The 20,232-nt window shown below is 38.1% G+C and overlaps 1 pseudogene; it reads right to left on the reverse strand.

The window, feature by feature from the left end:
- Positions 1 to 364: 364 nt before the first annotated feature.
- On the reverse strand, positions 365 to 11,269 carry LOC138713897 (ubiquitin-ribosomal protein eS31 fusion protein-like; annotated as a pseudogene).
- Between the last annotated feature and the right edge of the window lie 8,963 nt (positions 11,270 to 20,232).

Consider the following 20,232-nt stretch of genomic DNA (forward strand, 5'->3'; position numbering starts at 1 on the left):
TATCTGTTGAATACAAAAAATCTGATCAATAGTCGATCTATTATGCCGAAAACCGCACCTCAATAATTTCATCTACGTACGGAGTTAATCTTCTCAAAAGAATATTGGACAAAATTTTGTACGACGTCAACAAAAGTGATATTCCTCGAAAGTTACCACAGTTGGTTTTGTCCCCCTTTTTAAAAATAGGTTTGCACACTTTCCTTAAATCAATTTTCAATTTAGTTTTGGTTAACAGAGATTTCACTGTAATTTTACGTTCATTGTTATTTTTTTTTCTCATCTCATCTCGTTTTCGTATCAAAGTCTGTTGTGGTTCAGTGTAGGATTAGGTAATTTCAGGGATATAAAATGGAACAATTCAAACCGTTAAATTGTTTTATTATAGTAGACAGTACATAACACCATGGACCTCACTTCTCGTCTGGCTTGCTGAACACCAGTGTGTAGCCACACTTGCCACAGTAATGCCTGTCTGCCATGGCAGCCATGAACACACCAGGCCATGAACACACCAGCTCCACACTGTTCTGACGGGCACTCCCGACGCAGGCGGTGAATCTTCCCATTCTCATCCACCTGAACAGTCAAGTTACGCTCATGAAGCCAAAGTTTTAATACCAGTACGTAACTGGATGATATTTTCCCTAAAAAAGTACACTACACACAAATGTAACTTAAAATCAGGGCATGTTATAAGTACAGTTCGTCAAAACATGACAGAGCATTATAAATCTTAAAAGAATAATTTGTTTCTCATGAAAATACACAAAACTAGTTAAACTCTATATACAAACTGATGCATTGACTGGAACTCAGGTCTCCAGCAAATTAGCAAACATTAGTTATATTTATGTCATGCACCAGCTCTGTGGAGGTAGTTAAATTTCAACGAGTTCCTCGTGGAAAACAGTATTGCTGAAGCAACACAATGACTAGATTTTTTACAGTTAACACAACTCTCACCTAAATAGACTTCTCAAAAGAGTTGTTGGCAAGAAATGGCAAATTTTTAAGTAATTCTAAATCATTACACCTCTGCTTAGAAGCACAAGCTCTCCATACCTTGTAATATTTAAGAACTGCAAGCTTAACCTTCTTCTTCTTGTGCTTGATTTTCTTGGGGGTTGAGTAATTCTTCTTCTTGCGCTTCTTTGCTCCTCCTCTCAGGCGAAGCACCAGATGAAGAGTGGATTCCTTCTGAATATTGTAGTCGGACAGAGTTCGACCATCTTCCAACTGCTTTCCAGCAAAAATAAGACGTTGCTGATCTGGAGGAATACCTGTCAACACATTGAACAGTGATAGGTTACAGCAATCTAATTTATGTCATGTTTTTTTAGACTTTCCCTATAGATGAAAACATCTACAGTGTAACACTGTATACTGAGAAGTATACCCTCCAACTCTTCTACAAAAAGGATCTTTAAATCACAATCTGTCATTCATTTATGTATTAAACGTACAGCTTGTCCAAGTCAAGTCTGTGAGTGGGGATATCGGGATGGAATGTAGAGGCAAAACACAGTTGCCACATAGGTCACTTGACGCTCAGATTTCAACGTGTGCACATCGTTTAAAATACACTACGGAGCGCATGGATTTTTTGTCCTTGTCTTCAGATAAAGGCAACAGTTACGCTGCCTCCCCCCTCATGCAACTTTCTCTCCTACACCCACGCTTGCCAATCAGAATGCCAAACCTCACTGTCAAGCAGAAGTAGAAGTACAGTCTATTTCAAAGCGTCTTAAATTGTTACCGCTCTATGAACTGAAGCACAGTAGGAAAACTTTGCTGTCATATGAGACTGTACTGGTCTCTCTCGTTACCGCCTCCTTTCACTACAGAACTGCCTCCAACTTCCCCTCTCGGCTCGCAGACTTAACTTGGTCGAGCTGTACAATATAATATTAATATTAAAGGAGTAAAACTACTTCAAAACAATCCAAGAGTCTTGCTTTTAAAGAAATCCCATATTTAGGAAATACATTACACATCCTGTTTTGCCATTTTACCTCCCCACACTATCACTTATCTGAAGTGCCCTCTAGAAGGTTGAAAATGAGAGTTATTCCCAAAAAAAAAAAAAAAACACACACACACACACACACACACACACACACACACACACACACACACACACACACACACACACACACACACACACACACACACACACACACACACACACACACACACACACACACACACACACACACACACACACACACACACACACACACACACACACACACACACACACACACACACACACACACACACACACACACACACACACACACACACACACACACACACACACACACACACACACACACACACACACACACACACACACACACACACACACACACACACACACACACACACACACACACACACACACACACACACACACACACACACACACACACACACACACACACACACACACACACACACACACACACACACACACACACACACACACACACACACACACACACACACACACACACACACACACACACACACACACACACACACACACACACACACACACACACACACACACACACACACACACACACACACACACACACACACACACACACACACACACACACACACACACACACACACACACACACACACACACACACACACACACACACACACACACACACACACACACACACACACACACACACACACACACACACACACACACACACACACACACACACACACACACACACACACACACACACACACACACACACACACACACACACACACACACACACACACACACACACACACACACACACACACACTCACACACTCACACACTCACACACACACACACTCACACACTCACACACACACACACACACACGTGTCTAAGTCACGAATTTGAAAAGAGCTTTGTTTATATATATCTTACCTTCCTTGTCTTGGATCTTGGCCTTTACATTTTCGATCGTATCAGAAGCCTCGACCTCTAAGGTGATGGTCTTCCCTGTGAGGGTTTTCACAAAAATTTGCATCTTGGCGCCTACTCAGTCACCTGAAAAAGCAAAGGAGCTAGGTTGCAATGAACATGGCATGGGGAACAAACAAACTTGGAGTCCACAGCCTATCACAGGGACCGTATTTTTATGGGGGGAGGGGAAGAAAGTGATTTCAGTGTTTAACTTGCAACTATTTCAGTACGTTTTCTTAAATATGTTTTCAATTCTTCGTCCTAGGGAATAAGCGTTTAAGTCAAAATAGCTAGTTCTAAGGCCAGAGGTTTGGAGAGAGAGAGAGAGAAACACTCTCTCTCTCTCTCTCTCTCTCTACGAGATATCAAATTTGGGAAACTTCAATTTCAATAAGGACTTGAAGTCAAGCTTTGGGACATTGAGAAACAAATGATTCATTTCAGTCTAAAATTGTAACTCAACAATTCAAGTTGAATGCCCGATTTTTATTATTCTGCAGTCCATAGCAAGTAGAAGACTGAAAAATGTTCAATTCTTGTTCAATAAATGTCAGCAGTCAGCAACTATCAAAATGTTGTACTTTCAACCAAATGTTAACTCAGATTTCGTGGATAGTTTAAATATGCCACATCTGACCTACAGGCCATACTTTGCCCATCACTGGTAAGCATTTACTCATTTCATAGAAAATTGAAATACTTTATCATTTTCACTGAGAGCCATTCTGAATCTGACGTGTGATATGTGTTATATCCCAATTTTTTTACAAGCTGATTTCAAATAGCGGTGTGCAATGTTTAAATCTCATGAAACATTAGTTAAAATTAAAATATTTGCACTTTTGTAGCACTATATGAGACAGAAACGTGGACATTATCACAAAATGAAAAGAAACAATTAGAAACATTTATAATGTGGATATGATATGTGAAATGGACAGAGTAAGAAATGAAACTGTGTCAGAAAGAGTAGGTGAAGAAAGGATGATGCTGAAACTGAACTAGGCTGTGTCACTGGCTAGGAAGAAACTGCCTACTGAAAGATACACTGGAAGAAGTGAACTGGAGAAAAGTTGGGCTGAAGGATATATCAGATTGCAGACAACATTAAGACATGAGCTATAAGCAGAGACTAAGAGGAAGGTGGAAAATAGAAAAGATTGGAGAATGATGGGTTTGCACTAAAAGACCTGTCCTTGGGCAACTATGAATGAATGGACATGACAAAAAGATGTGTAAGCATTTAAATTACTTAAAAAAAAAAAATAATAATAATAATAATAACAACAACAATAGGTAATAGTACTTACGCTTGTTCTGTATGATTGTGAAACTTGGACTCATTTTGAGAGAGGAACAGACACTAAGGATGTTTGAAAGTAAGGTGCTTAGGAAAATATTTGGGATTAAGAGGGCTGAAGGTACAGGAGAATGGAGAAAGTTATGCAATACAGAAGTGCACGCATTGTATTCTTCACCTGACATAATTAGAAACATTAAATCCAGACGTTTGAGATGGGCAGGGCATGTAGCACGTATGGGCGAATCCAGAAATGCATATAGTGTTAGTTGGGAGACTAGAAGGGAAAAAGACTTTTGGGGAGACCATGACGTAGAGGGAGTATATTAAAATGGATTTGAGGGAGGTGGGATATGATGATAGGGACTGGATTAATCTTGCTCAGGATAGGGACCGATGACTAGCTTACGGGAGGGCAGCAATGAACCTCCGGGTTCTCTAAAAGACATTTGTAAGTAATAGTACTTACACAGGGTTGATATAAATGTAACCAACATAGGCTACTAAAATTACGTATATCTGAGATATATATCTAGCTAATTTCTCTTGTTCCAATCAGTTACCTCCAATTCGTTTGCAGCTTTACAATGTTAGAGGCTACTACATTGTGAAGAGCAACTTTTTAACTATTTCCCAGTCATATTTTCATGACATCAGCAGTAAAAGGGGGTGTGGTCTGCATCACAATCAGAGCACTTCCCCCCTCCCTTCCAAGAAAGACCAAGTGCTCAATTTAACAGGATATTGAGTAGAATCTGGGGTCTTTTGAGCAGTTTTGGCAAACGGAAAAATAACAATACCAAAAACCAGGATCTTTCAGGCCATAGCAGTTGCTCTATCAACTGAACTACCAGACACATGGTTGATATTAAGGTGATAAATGATAAGTTAATTACTAATCACTTCATGCCCTTAATCATACCTCTTATTAGAGTTATTAATAAGAGGATTTTTGTTGAATTGTTGGCCATTAGAGAAGAGAGGACTTCCTGTATACATGGAATATACCAAAGTAAAAAGGTAAAGGATCCCCATAACATGCCATGAAGGCACTTGGGGGGCATGGAGGTAGAGCCCCATGCTTTCCATGGCCTCGGCACTAGAATGAGGTGGTGTGGTCGACACCATGCTCTGACCAACTTTTACCCCCGGAAAGACCAGGTACTCAATTTTATAGGAGAGTATTCTGAATCTCACTGGTGAGCAAACCGATGGCATCACAGTGTTCCGAATTCCACCGATGACGTCATTGATGCTCCACCAGTGCCATCAACTTGCAGAGGTGGTGGCAGTCTCCATCAGCCGCCATCAGTGAATCTGATTGGTTCTTGTATAGGGTGGGAATTAGCAGACGAATGACATCGTGCACTGTTGTGTCATGGCGGTGTGTTCTGCTGTATTGTTTGTAATGAGCACAACGTAAAAACAATATGTTAATGGCTTATGAGCGAACATGTCAACGGACCAGTTATTACTACCGGTTCAAGAAATAAATTGTTTATGCTATCTTTTCTTTGAACGAGATGCAGGAGGAAAATTTCGCAAAATTTTGCTAGCGTAGCACGGACAACAACTTGTACAGTCGCCATGACAGCCATCAATCCTTCCAGCAGTTTTGTTCCTTATTTCACTGCAACGTGATGTCATTGATGCCACAGGACTGGTGAGATTCGGAATACGCTGTACGAGGCTGAGTGAACTTCGGGGCCATTCTGAAAGTTTGGCAACGAGAAAAAGTCCTGTCACCATCTGGGATCGAACCCCGGACCTTCCAGTCTGTAGCCAGTTGCTCTACCAACTGAGCTACCCGGCAAAGTAATATATGAAAATAAGTTTGTGTAGTTATCAATGCTTTCCTGAAATTAACAAGGTGTGAAAATGGAGTTGTAACCAATACTGTCTTGTAACATGTACTAAACCCAAAACACTGTTCATCAAACTTTATTTATACTTCACCTCAACTTTACATACAATAAATGCAACTTTGTAATGAACATTAAACAAGCAATACCGCATTAATACAACCGTCATTTTCTGGATTGTTAGTGACCTGTGCATACTTTCCCCACACCACTTTGCCTGCTTGAGTAACAAGACCCAATTCACTGATATTAATCTCAATTATCGTTCCTTTCGTGATGACCCCAAGAGATGTGTACATGGGGGAGCTGGGATTTTTCTTCACTCCAATTATAGGTAAGCAGAAAGTTGCTTTGAGTTCTGGGTGTGTCACATGCGCCTTCTTGAACCTCAATGCCATTGGACGAATGAACCGTTCGAACTTGGGTGGCTTACGCGTGAATCCCTCACCAACAAATGTTACTTTGGTAACCATTCGTTTCCAAGCTTTCCGTCGACTCTTCCCCGTCCGCAGAACCCTGAAGACCTCGGAATCGGCCTGAGCTTTCACTTTCGGAATAGGGACATCCCATTTGCCTGCTTTTTCCTTCCTCTTCTGTTTAATCATATTTGAGAGCACTTTCGCACGGGACTGCACATCTCGATCCAGGAGGTACACAGGCAGAGCTCCGCCTGCAACCTTCTCACTGTTATTTTTCACTTGTTTTTCTTCATGTGTTTTGATTTTCTTTTTCATCTGGATCTTTTCCGTTCGACGCTGCTTGTTGAACATTTTAGCCTTCAGGCCTCGCAGCTTCTTGGCTTTCTCGGCCAGCTTATGCGGCTCACGAGCTTCCTTCTTCCTCTTGCGCTCATGGTAATCCAATCGATAGCCATACAGCTTACGATGACGCTCTATGTACTCGTTCTGCGGCATGATGAATTTGTATTAATGTCTGTAAAAAAAAATATCACATAACTTATTGTATTTACCACAAAAAAAATTCAGATTTGGGCATAGCCTATTATGCATGAAAACAAATGTTACACATCTCCCAACCAACTCCTTTCTCATCAATCAATCTTCTTAATGTATCCAGCTGTTTGCTGACAACATGAATTCCACTGTATTCTATTCAGTTATTGTTTTTCACGAGAAATGAGGGGTAACTCCTTTCTCATAAATACTGAAGACGAGACAAGACAATGAAATTATCTGAAGACACTTCCACGGTCAGATTCCAATAGATGACATCGAAATAGGTACAACATTACTGCATCAATGAACTAGAAATGGTAAAGGGTAATTCCATAATTATGTCAACCAAATTGCCATTTTCTCAAAGTGGTTCTAGACAATTCTTGAATGTTATACCAGAGACTTTAATGTCTATATTTTATGAAATCAAAGATAATTGTCCGTATTTTTGCATAAATCATATGCTGGCAGCACTGTGAACTGAAGATGTTTGGAAGTGAAGACATATGACAAGGATGATCCACTTCATGTAAAATTCCTTCGGCATGAGAGGAAGTCCAAGAAATTCTTTTCGCCTGCTATTGGTGATGAGGCTGATATTGACAAAGGCCAGGTTATAAAAATTCTACCAGAGCCACAATTTGATAATAGGCTTAAACTAAATTTTCAACATATCTAGTTTGATAATGATGTTCTTTAATTTGCAAATGCGTGTAATTTTGTAAATCATATTTGGAATATGTAGTGTCTGTCACAGTTTGTATGTCGTGTCTGTCACGAGAATATGGCTTAATATATACTTCATAAATGTTTCAAATGAAAAACTATCTGTAGCATATTAAGGAAGGATATTCTACCTTTCTATGATTATAGTACTAACAAAATAAGTTGCTAATATTGGAAGATATAGTACATTGTTGGACTTCCCTTTAATTTGTGTTCCTTTTCCTGTCGTGTCTGTCACAACATTACTTGTACTTAGATATCTGTAATAAATAGAGATTGATACTTGCTTCTTACATGAAAGTGTAGCTGTGTACATGCACTTTGTATCTGATATAGTTTAAAAGTCTGCTAATGTTATGTTGAAGTAGAAATAAATCTTTATATTTTTGTAGAGAGTCATTTGTCGTGTCTGTCACAAATGGAATTACCCTAAAGCAAGATCAAGTAATAGAGTACTTGGGAAAACATCTGTACTGTGCTTTCCACAAATCTCACAGCATGGCTGATTTGGAAAGTGGGATAAACTCCAGAACATGGATTGCACCCTTTCCCTCTTACTTCAAAATTCCAACCTTGTGCACACAAAATAAATTATTGGCACTGAAAAGTGCCTTTTCGTAAATATAATGATGCGCATTCGACAAACGCAGACAAATCTGCTCTTTTTAGTATTTACTTACTTACAAATGGCTTTTAAGGAACCCGAAGGTTCATTGCTGCCCTCACATAAGCCTGCCATCGGTCCCTATCCTGTGCAAGATTAATCCAGTCTCTATCATCATATTCCACCTCCCTCAAATCCATTTTAATATTATCCTCCCATCTACGTCTAGGCCTCCTAAAGGTCTTTTTCCCTCCGGTCTCCCAACTAACACACTATATGCATTTCTGGATTCGCCCATACGTGCTACATGCCCTGCCCATCTCAAACGTCTGGATTTAATGTTCCTAATTATGTCAGGTGAAGAATACAATGCGTGCAGTTCTGCGTTGTGTAACTTTCTCCATTCTCCTGTAACTTCATCCCGCTTAGCGCCAAATATTTCCCTAAGCACCTTATTCTCAAACACCCTTAACCTATGTTCCTCTCTCAAAGTGAGAGTCCAAGTTTCACAACCATACAGAAGAACCGGTAATATAACTGTTTTATAAATTCTAACTTTCAGATTTTTGGACAGCAGACTGGATGATAACAGCTTCTCAACCGAATAATAACAGGCATTTCCCATATTTATTCTGTGTTTAATTTCTTCCCAAGTGTCATTTATATTTGTTACTGTTGCTCCAAGATATTTTTCCACCTCTTCGAAGGATAAATCTCCAATTTTTATATTTCCATTTTGTACAATATTCTGGTCATGAGACATAATCATATACTTTGTCTTTTCGGGATTTACTTCCAACCCTATCGCTTTACTTGCTTCAAGTAAAATTCCCGTGTTTTCCCTAATCGTTTGTATATTTTCTCCTAACATATTCACGTCATCCGCATAGACAAGAAGCTGATGTAACCCGTTCAATTCCAAACCCTGCCTGTTATCCTGAACTTTCCTAATGGCATATTCTAGAGCAAAGTTAAAAAGTAAAGGTGATAGTGCATCTCCTTGCTTTAGCCCGCAGTGAATTGGAAAAGCATCAGATAGAAACTGAACTATACGGACTCTGCTGTATGTTTCACTGAGACACATTTTAATTAATCGAACTAGTTTCTTGGGAATACCAAATTCAATAAGAATATCATATAATACTTCCCTCTTAACCGAGTCATATGCCTTTTTGAAATCTATGCTCTTTTTAGTATTCTAAGACATAATTTGGTAGGTGCAATTCGTGTTCTAAAATTTTGCCCTGTTAGCCGAAATTCTGTTTCTTTCGAAAAATGCCGCCTCCCAGGCAGCAACACATAAAACATTGAACGCGTATAACATACAAAATTAGTGAAGCCATGATAATTAATCGGTATTGGACAGATTTGTTTTCAAACAGAAAGTTTAAAAATATGAAGTTATATTACTTAGCTTTCTTGCGGGACCGAGAGTTCTACTCTATTATACATGATAAAAGGTAAAGTGAGCCCAACTAAGACCTTACAGCTAAAAGTAGCTTGTACCTGTCCACAAAGCAGTCGCAAAAGAATATCGACAGTCGCTCATCATTATCACTAATTATTAAATGAAAGCAGGGCTTAAAACAATATCGTGAAGCTGACAACATACGAGGCTAGAAGCACGGCCTATACATTCCACATTCAGAATGCCATGCCTAGCTAAGCAGTGAAGAAACTTCAGTATTGTTCTGTTTCAAACAATGACCGAATGATTCCACTTTTGTTAGTGCTGTCAAAAAATATAGTTCTAACTTCTTTTTTAAAATGATTTCAAGAACTTCATTTCCAGATTTCATGTATTTCGAGAGTTGTTGTATACCAGCATGTTCTTTTAATCTCTAAGATAAATCGTTGACATTGATGAAATAATGTAGCCTATTCCCCCCGCCCCCAACATGTTTCATCTCAGAACAAAATTCCAGTTGGCTTTAAATACAATACGCCAACTTTTGACTTTCTCATAGTGTGCCTACTTAGACACACTCAGAAGTACTTTAGGTCTTAATTATATAACCCACACCTACGGTTTAAGTAGGGAATGAAAACATAAATTCACGTGACAGCAATCTTGAGCTGATGATTGAAAATGATCACAATAACAATTTTCAACATCTATCAGATTGAAGTTTAAAATATGGGATAATTTGTAAAAATTGCTGAAAATTGTTTTAGGAGAAAGAAGCAGGTGTCGTGTAACATTGTCTCATCAACTATATTCGTATCAATGTAATATAATCACAAGCATGACTGCTTACCTTTCACGATAATTTTCTTCTCTCACATAAAATTGTACACTTCAAATGCCATGACGAATAGCCTAAATCCTGAAACACTTCGCACAGAATGGCATATACCCAAATCTGAATTTAACCAAAACTGTGCTGTCTTAAAAGAAAATTCGATTAATCATAGAACACATGCACACAATGTAATTTTAATTCTATTCTACGTATGTATAATAAAGAAGGCATTATCACCCTACCCAAACAGAAGTACTGTATATCCTACACGTGGTAGATCACATTGTGTAACAAAATATCTTTAAATATTCGTTATAATCAGCCTTTCTAGAATAACAAATAAACTCACAACTGAAACTAAGCCTTCAAACAAAATGAATATAGGAAGATATTTAAAATGCTATGATCAGAAAACAAAATTCCTACGCATAACTTACTCACCTTAGACACACACCATATCCAATCACGAAAGAACTATTTCACAGGATACGGAAGTAGACATTTGCACGTAATCTCTAACCCAACGGCTTTATAATAACCTTTCGTTATTTAATGAGAAATATTAAATTGTATTAATCCTTAAACATTTAAACTTAATATTGATTTTGTCTAATGTTAGATGTACTTTATTATTAACTTATGTATTCGTAAACATTGTTAATAATGTAAATGTATATCACTGTTGCCATTTTGATTTTCCCATTTACCTCAACCTTCATTCCACAAGGGAAGTTTCCAATTTGAAATACGGAAAACATCTATAGGTCACTATTCGGTATGAGGAAAATGTGGGGGGAGGGGGAGAATGATGGCCCCTTCGAACATAAATTACTTTAATACTCGTAGAAAGAAACCATGCACATTCAAATCAACGGGACAGAATCCCAGCGAAGATCGTCGTAGCGAAACCGTAGCTTTAGTAGTCAGTGAATAGCACCCTAGATCATATATGTAACAGATAACTCCTCGCTACGTTAAAATCGGCAGCACTTTGAAGAAAACAACCGCCAGGATCGCCACCCGTCCGCCGTAAATGAACACGAGATGGCAGCACAGTCGCTAATGCTATTCAAATGGGAATTATGACGTGACTCCTTATGTAATAACTAGATGGCAGCGTAGTAAAACTGACAAAAGTTACTTGACGGTTGTCAGCCCACTTTGAGGTCTGTGGATATAGAGGGAAAAATTGGATCGGTGTCTGGTAGAGTTCCCGGGTAGCTCAGTTGGGAGAGCGTTGGTACGTTTAACCAATGGTCCCAGATTCGATACCCGGCCCCAACAATTTTTGCCTTAAAATTATTCAAATCAACTTTACAGGAAGTTATATCTGAAATCTTGATTTGCATAATACACATCACTGTTCGTTAACAGAAAACCACAATTTAAGTCACACAGAGTTAGTGTGCACTCAATGTTGGTTGCTTGACGGCTGTCAGCCCACTTTGAGGTCTGTGGATATAGAGGGAAAAATTGGATCGGTGTCTGGTAGAGTTCCTGTGTAGCTCAGTTGGGAGAGCGTTGGTACGTTTAACCAAAGGTTCCGGGTTCGATACCCGGCCCCGGAACAATTTTTCCCTTGAAATTATTCAATCTATATTATGTTTTGTGATTAAATGCACGGTTAATTAGAAAATTAAGTTTGAAGTTTCAGCAGTCTGATAACACATGCTTCTCGTGATACAGATGTAAGAGGTCAGCATACTCGGTGTGTCTCGCTAGACGATCTGTTCCCTGGCACTGTGTTGCAACCAACTCGCAGCATGCAATGGTAAATTTATAAGTTTTTAAAATTAAATTTACACGAAAACCATTCCCAATATTGAAATACGCCAGAGGGGTAAATTATTCTTTATTAGTTTTCTATCAATATTGACAAAATCAAGATCCTACTTGTAATAGTTATCTAATAAAGAGGTTGTTAAACATTTGAGGAAAAAACTATTAACTTTCCACCAATATGATACTATAGTTTTTTGTTACATACAACATGAGGTATTTGTTCTGAACCTTTAAGTACTGATTAGAAGAATGCGAAGCAAAACTTTTCTACCATTTCTCATCTCCAATTAGATGTTATTGCTACAGCTAAGATGCCTGTTTCAAGATGCAATCAACTGGGCAGGTGGAAGAAAGATATTGTTCCTGTTCAGTAAGTTCACATCTGATCTTATTTGACTAAAGAACAATTATTTTTAATAAATGCACTACATTCCTTATCAGTCTGTATTAAGCGACGCCCATCTCTCTCTCTCTCCCTTCTGCATGTTCATACTCTGCATTTTTAGTACAATTATTATGTTTACTGCTTACACAAAGTTAAGCCTCTCATATTTAAAAGTAATTTTGGTAATTAACGATGCCTTCAATGTGTCGACCTTCAATTTTGTTTTTTATGTTGGTTGGTTCATTCTGGCAAAAACTCTTTCTACAGAAGTACTAGCTGCATATAGGGGTAAGCCAAATTCTACAATTTTAACAATGTTTCTGAATGAAAATAGACAGGAGAAATGCTGGAACTTCCTACCCATCTCATATGAACTTCCTTTTCTTTATTCTACTGAATGACTTGGTATGCACTGGCAAACTGCTTTACATAAACAAATTCAATGACAGTGCTTTGTCATCAATGCAATGTTGAAATTACTAGACACGTTTGTAATGATATCTAAACACATTTCAACATTATTCCATTTTGGGGCATTATTCAACAAGATTTTCTTTAATTTTCTAACAAAATAGGAAAATAAGTTTCCCAAAGAATGTCTATAAGCAGGACTATCCATTCAAAACAGGATGTCTAGTTAGATTAATAAAATTATTACCAAACCTCTAAACCACGAATATACAGACCACTGGCTGGCTCCACGTTAATATTTGTAATGCTCAAATAGTTACATTTTTATTTGATTATTTAAGATGCTGGATTATTAGATTAATCAACGTCAATGAAAATTGTGATCGTGAGATGGTATTTGGCAAGGTGTAGCTGAGAATGTCACAAATTACGTGAAATTCACCTTACAGTTGGAAAACCTCAGGATAAACCCAACAAGGCAATCAGCCCAAATGCAGGCAAATGCGCTACTGCTGAGCTACATTGGCAGCAATTTCATCTTAAATGAGTACATCAAGCTTACCTCTTTCATCAGAGTTGGAAGTCTGTTGTACACTGGCTCGCAAAACTTTTGTCCTATGAAATAATGTGGAAGTGAACTTTGTGAGATATTATGTTGGCAATATGTCTACATACCCCACTCCACATGTCCTGGGAAGGGAGGTATTCGAACTCTGAGTTGTAGGTATATACGAGTACTTACCTAATCGAACCAAATACAACCTTCTAGAGCAATAACAGTATATGTAACCTACAGAAATAACACATTGAGCCTATTTTGCACCGAAATGTTTAAAACATGTTTATTTCTCTTGAGTATTATATAATATTCCAGGAAAATTTTTCATCCAGCAGGATGTCTATCCTTATACATCTACTTTATCCAAACTGTAACTATCACTTCAGTGTTGGAAATGTTGTCTCCGTCCCAACTCGAATTTTCGGCAGCAACTTCAACACAAATATTTAAAAATGTATTGTTCGATTATAAACAGTGATCGAGCAAATATTTACGATCAGTGGTTGAAAGGTAGTAAGTGAAGACAACAAGAAAGCAGTCGAAGCAGATATTTATGGTTGGTGGCGAGTCAGGCAGTAATCAGCTGACACAATATTCCTAGACTTATACAACCACGAAAAATAACTTGGTGTAGTCTGAATGAATAATCTCTACACTGGCATAAAACTTGGCCTCTTGCATCACCATCGTATCAGCTTGAATATAAATTAACTGTGTAACTCCATGCATGCCTAGTAGAGGTGGGGAATTAAGAAAAATAATTAATATTTGCAGTTTGCTGTAGCTCCTCTCTGACCTTTTATTATTGCATATGTATTTTGTGCTGTAGGAGTATTGCTGTGCAAACAGTGTCGTGTTTGACACTTGCCAGTGCAACCCAAATCCCTGCAAGCATTCTGGAATTTGGAAGCAGAACTCGATGGAATTCATCTGTGATTGCCCCAATACTGGGTATTCAGGAGCAGTGTGTCACACATGTCAGTAAATGGAAGCAGATTGAAGCCCTTCTCCCATATACACTAATACACTTAGTATATTGAAGCACTGAATACACACAATTTCAGCTATTATATTTAGAATAATTTTACTAGAATTAGCACCATTACTATAATACATATCTAACATTAGTGCGACCGTTAATGGAATACGGAACTACGTGTTGGGATCCCTATAGAATATATCAGATAAATTCCTTAGAAAGAATCCAGTATAGGGCAGCTAAATTTGTTAAAGGTAAAAGAGAAGATGGGAACGATACGATAAAAGAACTTAAATGGGAAACTTTGGAAAACAGACGTAGGAAAACTAGAATAACATCACTGTATAGAGCACATCTAGGTCAGAAAGCATGGGTAGACATAACGGCTCGGTTAGAAAAGCCAACGTACTATGGTAGGAACGATCATGATTTTAAAATCAAATGTAGGAAACAGAAAACGGATGTAGGTAAATTCTCATTTTTAAATAGAACTATAAATGATTGGAATGACCTACCTGCAGCGGTCTTTGAGGGCTGTCCTTCCTTAAGGAGATTCAAGAATAATTTAAAGAGTTGTGTATAAAGTGAAAATTAAAATTAAGGTGACATTCAACACTTAATTTTTTAAGGTGGCATGTATTTATCTAGGCTGACGAGTTTACTTCCTTGGTTTGAATTGTAAATTATTTAAAAATAGCGTGTAAGAGGGCCTTACACTAGAAATGTTTAGTTTAAATGTAGTTCTGTTTATAAGTATGCATAAGAATGCAATTATTTGACTTATTTGAACTATTGTATCAGTGAAGCGAGGTGAGTCAGTGAAGTTATGGTTTTACAGTGCAGTGAACAGTTCCGATCAGTGATAATTTATAGCGTCAATGAAATGTGTTCTATAGTGTCAGTGAAATGTGTGCTAAAGTGTCAGTGAAATGCGTCATAGTGCCACTACAGGGAATGAGATGAGAGTAAAGTGAAAGACTATTGAAAATTATGTAGGACCTATACATAATTATGTAGGTTGTGTTGTAAAATTAGGTGTTTTATTTTATGTTTAATTATTATTGTGTTAAATTGTATTGTGTATTCTTATTGTATTGTGTATAAAATTGTATATGTGTTGTAAATTTTATTATGTAGGCTATTGTAAATTTTATTGTGTATTGCTTATCATTTTAACTGTGTATTGTTAATATTGTATATACCACTGCCACCGGGTGCTTGCCCACTTGCAGTGTAAATAAATACATACATACATGAAAGTACAAACAATAATTTAAAAAATGTTCTAAATACAAAAAGTAATTTAACAATATAAAACAATATTTTGAAAGACATATGTACATGATGTGTATGATAAAATTGAATATTTACCTATTACAACACACAGATAATTTTAATATCTCAGATATTAGACTTGTCACTAATCACAATAAACATTAGAGTAGTGTGTGCTGTGTAATGAAGAGAAGAAATTTATGCGGGACAGTGGTGCCTAATGCAAGAAATCAGATATGAGCTGCACTACTTTTTAAGTAACCAACCAATGGGGTAAAAAGCAAGCAAACAAATATACAGACGATATTGTAAATGTAATACTCACTGCCGAAAAATGAAGTTCGTATGTGGCTGCTTTCTGCTGCAGAGTTTAACTATCACTCTCGAGTTGATTCCTTGAGTTGGAAACCATACTCCTTTCTGTTGACAGCAGTGCAAGTGCACTAAGCTGTTGCTCTGACATCGTATTACCACAGTCTACTATATACAGTCGCGAAGCTTGAGGTGATTTTTTGCAAATCTCGTGATAAAGCGCTCCAAGCGGTTAGCAACTAGAAACAATAGACTGTCCACGGTCAACTTTGGACTGTGTCGTATTTCCATCGAGTGCTAGCTCGTTGCGTATTTCACATTGATGCTTGTGAAATGTTCGTTATTGGTTGTAATGAAAATGTTAAAGGCTAAAATATAATAATTGGAATAATAATATTTTATTAGAGACGTAGAAAAATTAAGTTTGTTTTAATTAAATTTATTGATCACGTTTTATTTTCAATTCTGGTGTGATTATTATTGCTTAACCTCATCCCACTTCGTTAACTACGTAAACCTACACTACAAGTACCGGTACACGTAAGTTACTCCATTAATTCATATTTCCATTATTATTGTTGTAAAGGGAAATGCAAATTAATATTTATTGGTTTCATAGTTAATTATCGCTGCTATAATCTTGAATGAGTGAAGCGATTATAGTAAATTTCAGTTCGTTTTGCACAAACAAAAATAATATTAACCTATTTCTTGCAGGTATCTTCGAGTTTATGGTGGAATTTGATATACTTCATTAAAATAATAAATTAACTTTATGCATTTAATATTTCAATAATGGAAGGAAGGTGTTAATATTTCCAAAAGAACACAACGAAAGTGTAACATATTTTGTCGTCTACTAGGAGAGAGATCTGCGATGATGAGGCGATAGTAGCGATCCTAGTGGTGGGCAACTACCCATGTTTGCATTTTTACTACATATTGAGCTTCGTGACTGTATATAGTAGACTGTGGAGCAACTGTACTTATTAACGATCGTTCTCAATAGACAGTGGCGATCCTGATGGATGTTCTCTTCCACATGTTACCATTTTTTAACATAGGGATGGCCAATCTGTTAAATATGTGATCAGGGCTTTACGTAGTAAAGATGCTAATGATGCACGTGCACTGTGATGTCGAGTATGTCCCTAGATCATATTACTCGGCCTTTTAGGCTGTATATGATCTAGGGCAGTGGTCGTCAGCACTCGCTGAAATGTACAATGGGTACGCAGTGCCGTCCCGTGTGCACCGTTGTGCAGCACGGAGAGAGAAAGAGAGCATACCTGCTAGCAGCTACATAGTGCACCATAGTGCACTGCGTTTTCTTCGGGTAAGAGATTCTAGCCCCAGCGTGCTCTGTGCTGACGACCCCTGATCTAGGGTATGTCTGAGAAGTTTGCTCTTGGTTCAAAAACCCAATTACATGTGCCAACGTTTCAATCTCACTGCAGCCATTATGGTGACTAAGGCTTCCACCTAGAACTACTCTAACTGCTGTTATTACACACCTTTATGGCATTTACCCATTCAGAATCCTCTTATTGATCCAGTTATAATGCAAGTTTAGGGCATTCAGCAAGTTTGTGATATGGCTCACTTAGGTTGACCATGAAGTGTCGGCCTCGGTAGCATACTTGGTATAGCGCTGGCCTTCTATGCTCGAGATTGTGGGTTCGATCGGCCCAGGTCGATGGCATTTAAGTGTGCTTAAATGTGATAGGCTCATGTCAGTAGATTTACTGGCATATAAAAGAACTCCTGTGAGACAAAAATTCCGACACACCAGGATGCTGATATAACCTCTGCAGATGCAAGCGTCGTTAAATAAACCATAATTTAAATTTTTTAAAACCATGAGGTTTTTGTTTACAAACTGAAAAACCTAATAAATACAAACACAACCAATGAAATTGAAGTAGGGCACGATATTTGGGAACTAGATTTCCTACTTACATGCCCATGACGACAATCCCCGGTATACAGGTTACATATGAATTAAAAAAGCTTAACTTCCTGATGAAAGTCAGAATGGCGTCACTGAGCCTATTCAAAGTTGGTGAGACATTATGTTCTTGGTAGTCAAGTGGTTATAATGTTTAGATCGCACGTTATAGTTGACTAGAGCCTAAAGTCATAGCATCCATCACACGGGAATTGCAGCTGGGAGTTTCTACACTGCAGTTTGACAATATGGAAGAAAAAACTGTTTCGAATAAAAGGGCTACTTGCAAGTTCTCACTCACTTCAGAATGTTCTGTTAACTCTCACATGATGGCAATGACATCCTCGTTTGAGGTGCTTTGTCTTTTCCTCCAGAAATACAACAAAACTGTGATGGGCTAGCAGACTTCCAGAAAAGATTTGACTGACCATAACAATGACAGATGATAATAATACTGGGTGTTCAGTTCAAAATGTGTCATGGCTCGCTGTATGCCGTCATGTGGCTAGCCGATGAGCCTAGAGAATTCAATCTTCCTACACTCCCGCAGACGCGTATTACCTAAATGCGAGAGAAGTTGCCTACCAAGTACGGCGTTCATTCTGAAGATTACTTACCGATACGTACGGTAACGCCGGTAGTGGCAGGAATGTGAACTGTTTGGAAATATGTACTGTCGGGATATGGGGAGAGGGTTAAGACGATTACTTACGTATTTGTTGACATTAACTTCGACGGTCAACATGGACACGGAGCATTTGATTTGTGTTGTGGAATGTTACCGTACGCAACCGATGATAACAAATACCCTGCGTACGACTTGCCGGCGCAAAACACAGTTCGAAAGAGGTTATGGTAGCACACAGACCGTACAGACCGCCATCTGTTGCTACGACGTTCAAGTTATACCATACACGTTCTCAAGTTCAGATTGAAGAACGCCTTAAATAATAGGCAACTTCTCTAACATATAAGCTGAAACTCGCTTCAAATCGGTGACCCAACAACAGTGACGTCATGACACACTTTGAAATGAACACCCAGTATAGTATAAAACAGTATTCTCCGAAATTCTATTCCCAAAATTGTTTTATCTTTTGTGCCAAACACCAGAAATCAAATCTCACAAGTATGAATTTCAATACTATTATACTAAGGGGAACTTGAAAATTGTATCTGACAAATCCAGAAGATGTGTTGGCTGGAAAATCACTCTAATACAGTAAGTAAAAATATGTATTACAGACCTATAGTTGAATTCCTAGAGGACAAACATAAGGATGGGATTAACCTGAATCTACAAGGCAAAAACCTAAATTGCAACATGACGTCTCTTGAAAAAGAGAGAACTCTTTAATAATGGGTAACAGAATTCAGCAACAGGGCTGATTCACAGAAAACAAGAAATTCATCATATGAAAAAGTTAAATTCTGTGTACTATACATATTGTGAAACCTTCAAATGTTGGAAATTTACTATTCAGTTAGCCATTGGTATATTTTGCGTTGTGGCTGCAAAAGGGTATCTGTCGGATACAGGGGGGAGAGCCATTAATCGTTCCCATTGAAGGCTTTAAGGAACCAACCTGGACAAATCCCCAATCTCCCATCCCTACCTTCCCGTGGTGCAGCTGTTAGTAAGCATAATTTTACGAGCTGAACTAAAGGGAGGGGCTACTCATCCATTAGCACTGGTCAGCTTGATGAGTTATTGACTGAATTTGGTATAATTTTCCTCTATCCAATACCTAATTCCCTCTTTACCCTTTCCTATCCAGTCCTCTGACTGAACTCTTACTTTCTTCGACCCTGACGGCATTAGAGCATTTGAGGCGTAGGGGTTCATTTCCCTTCCCTTCCTCCTCTTTTTACTTTTCTGTTCCTAGTGCTGACCTACTATGGCA

The sequence above is a fragment of the Periplaneta americana genome, chromosome 14 (assembly GCF_040183065.1).
Source record: "Periplaneta americana isolate PAMFEO1 chromosome 14, P.americana_PAMFEO1_priV1, whole genome shotgun sequence".
NCBI classification, from domain to species: domain Eukaryota; kingdom Metazoa; phylum Arthropoda; class Insecta; order Blattodea; family Blattidae; genus Periplaneta; species Periplaneta americana.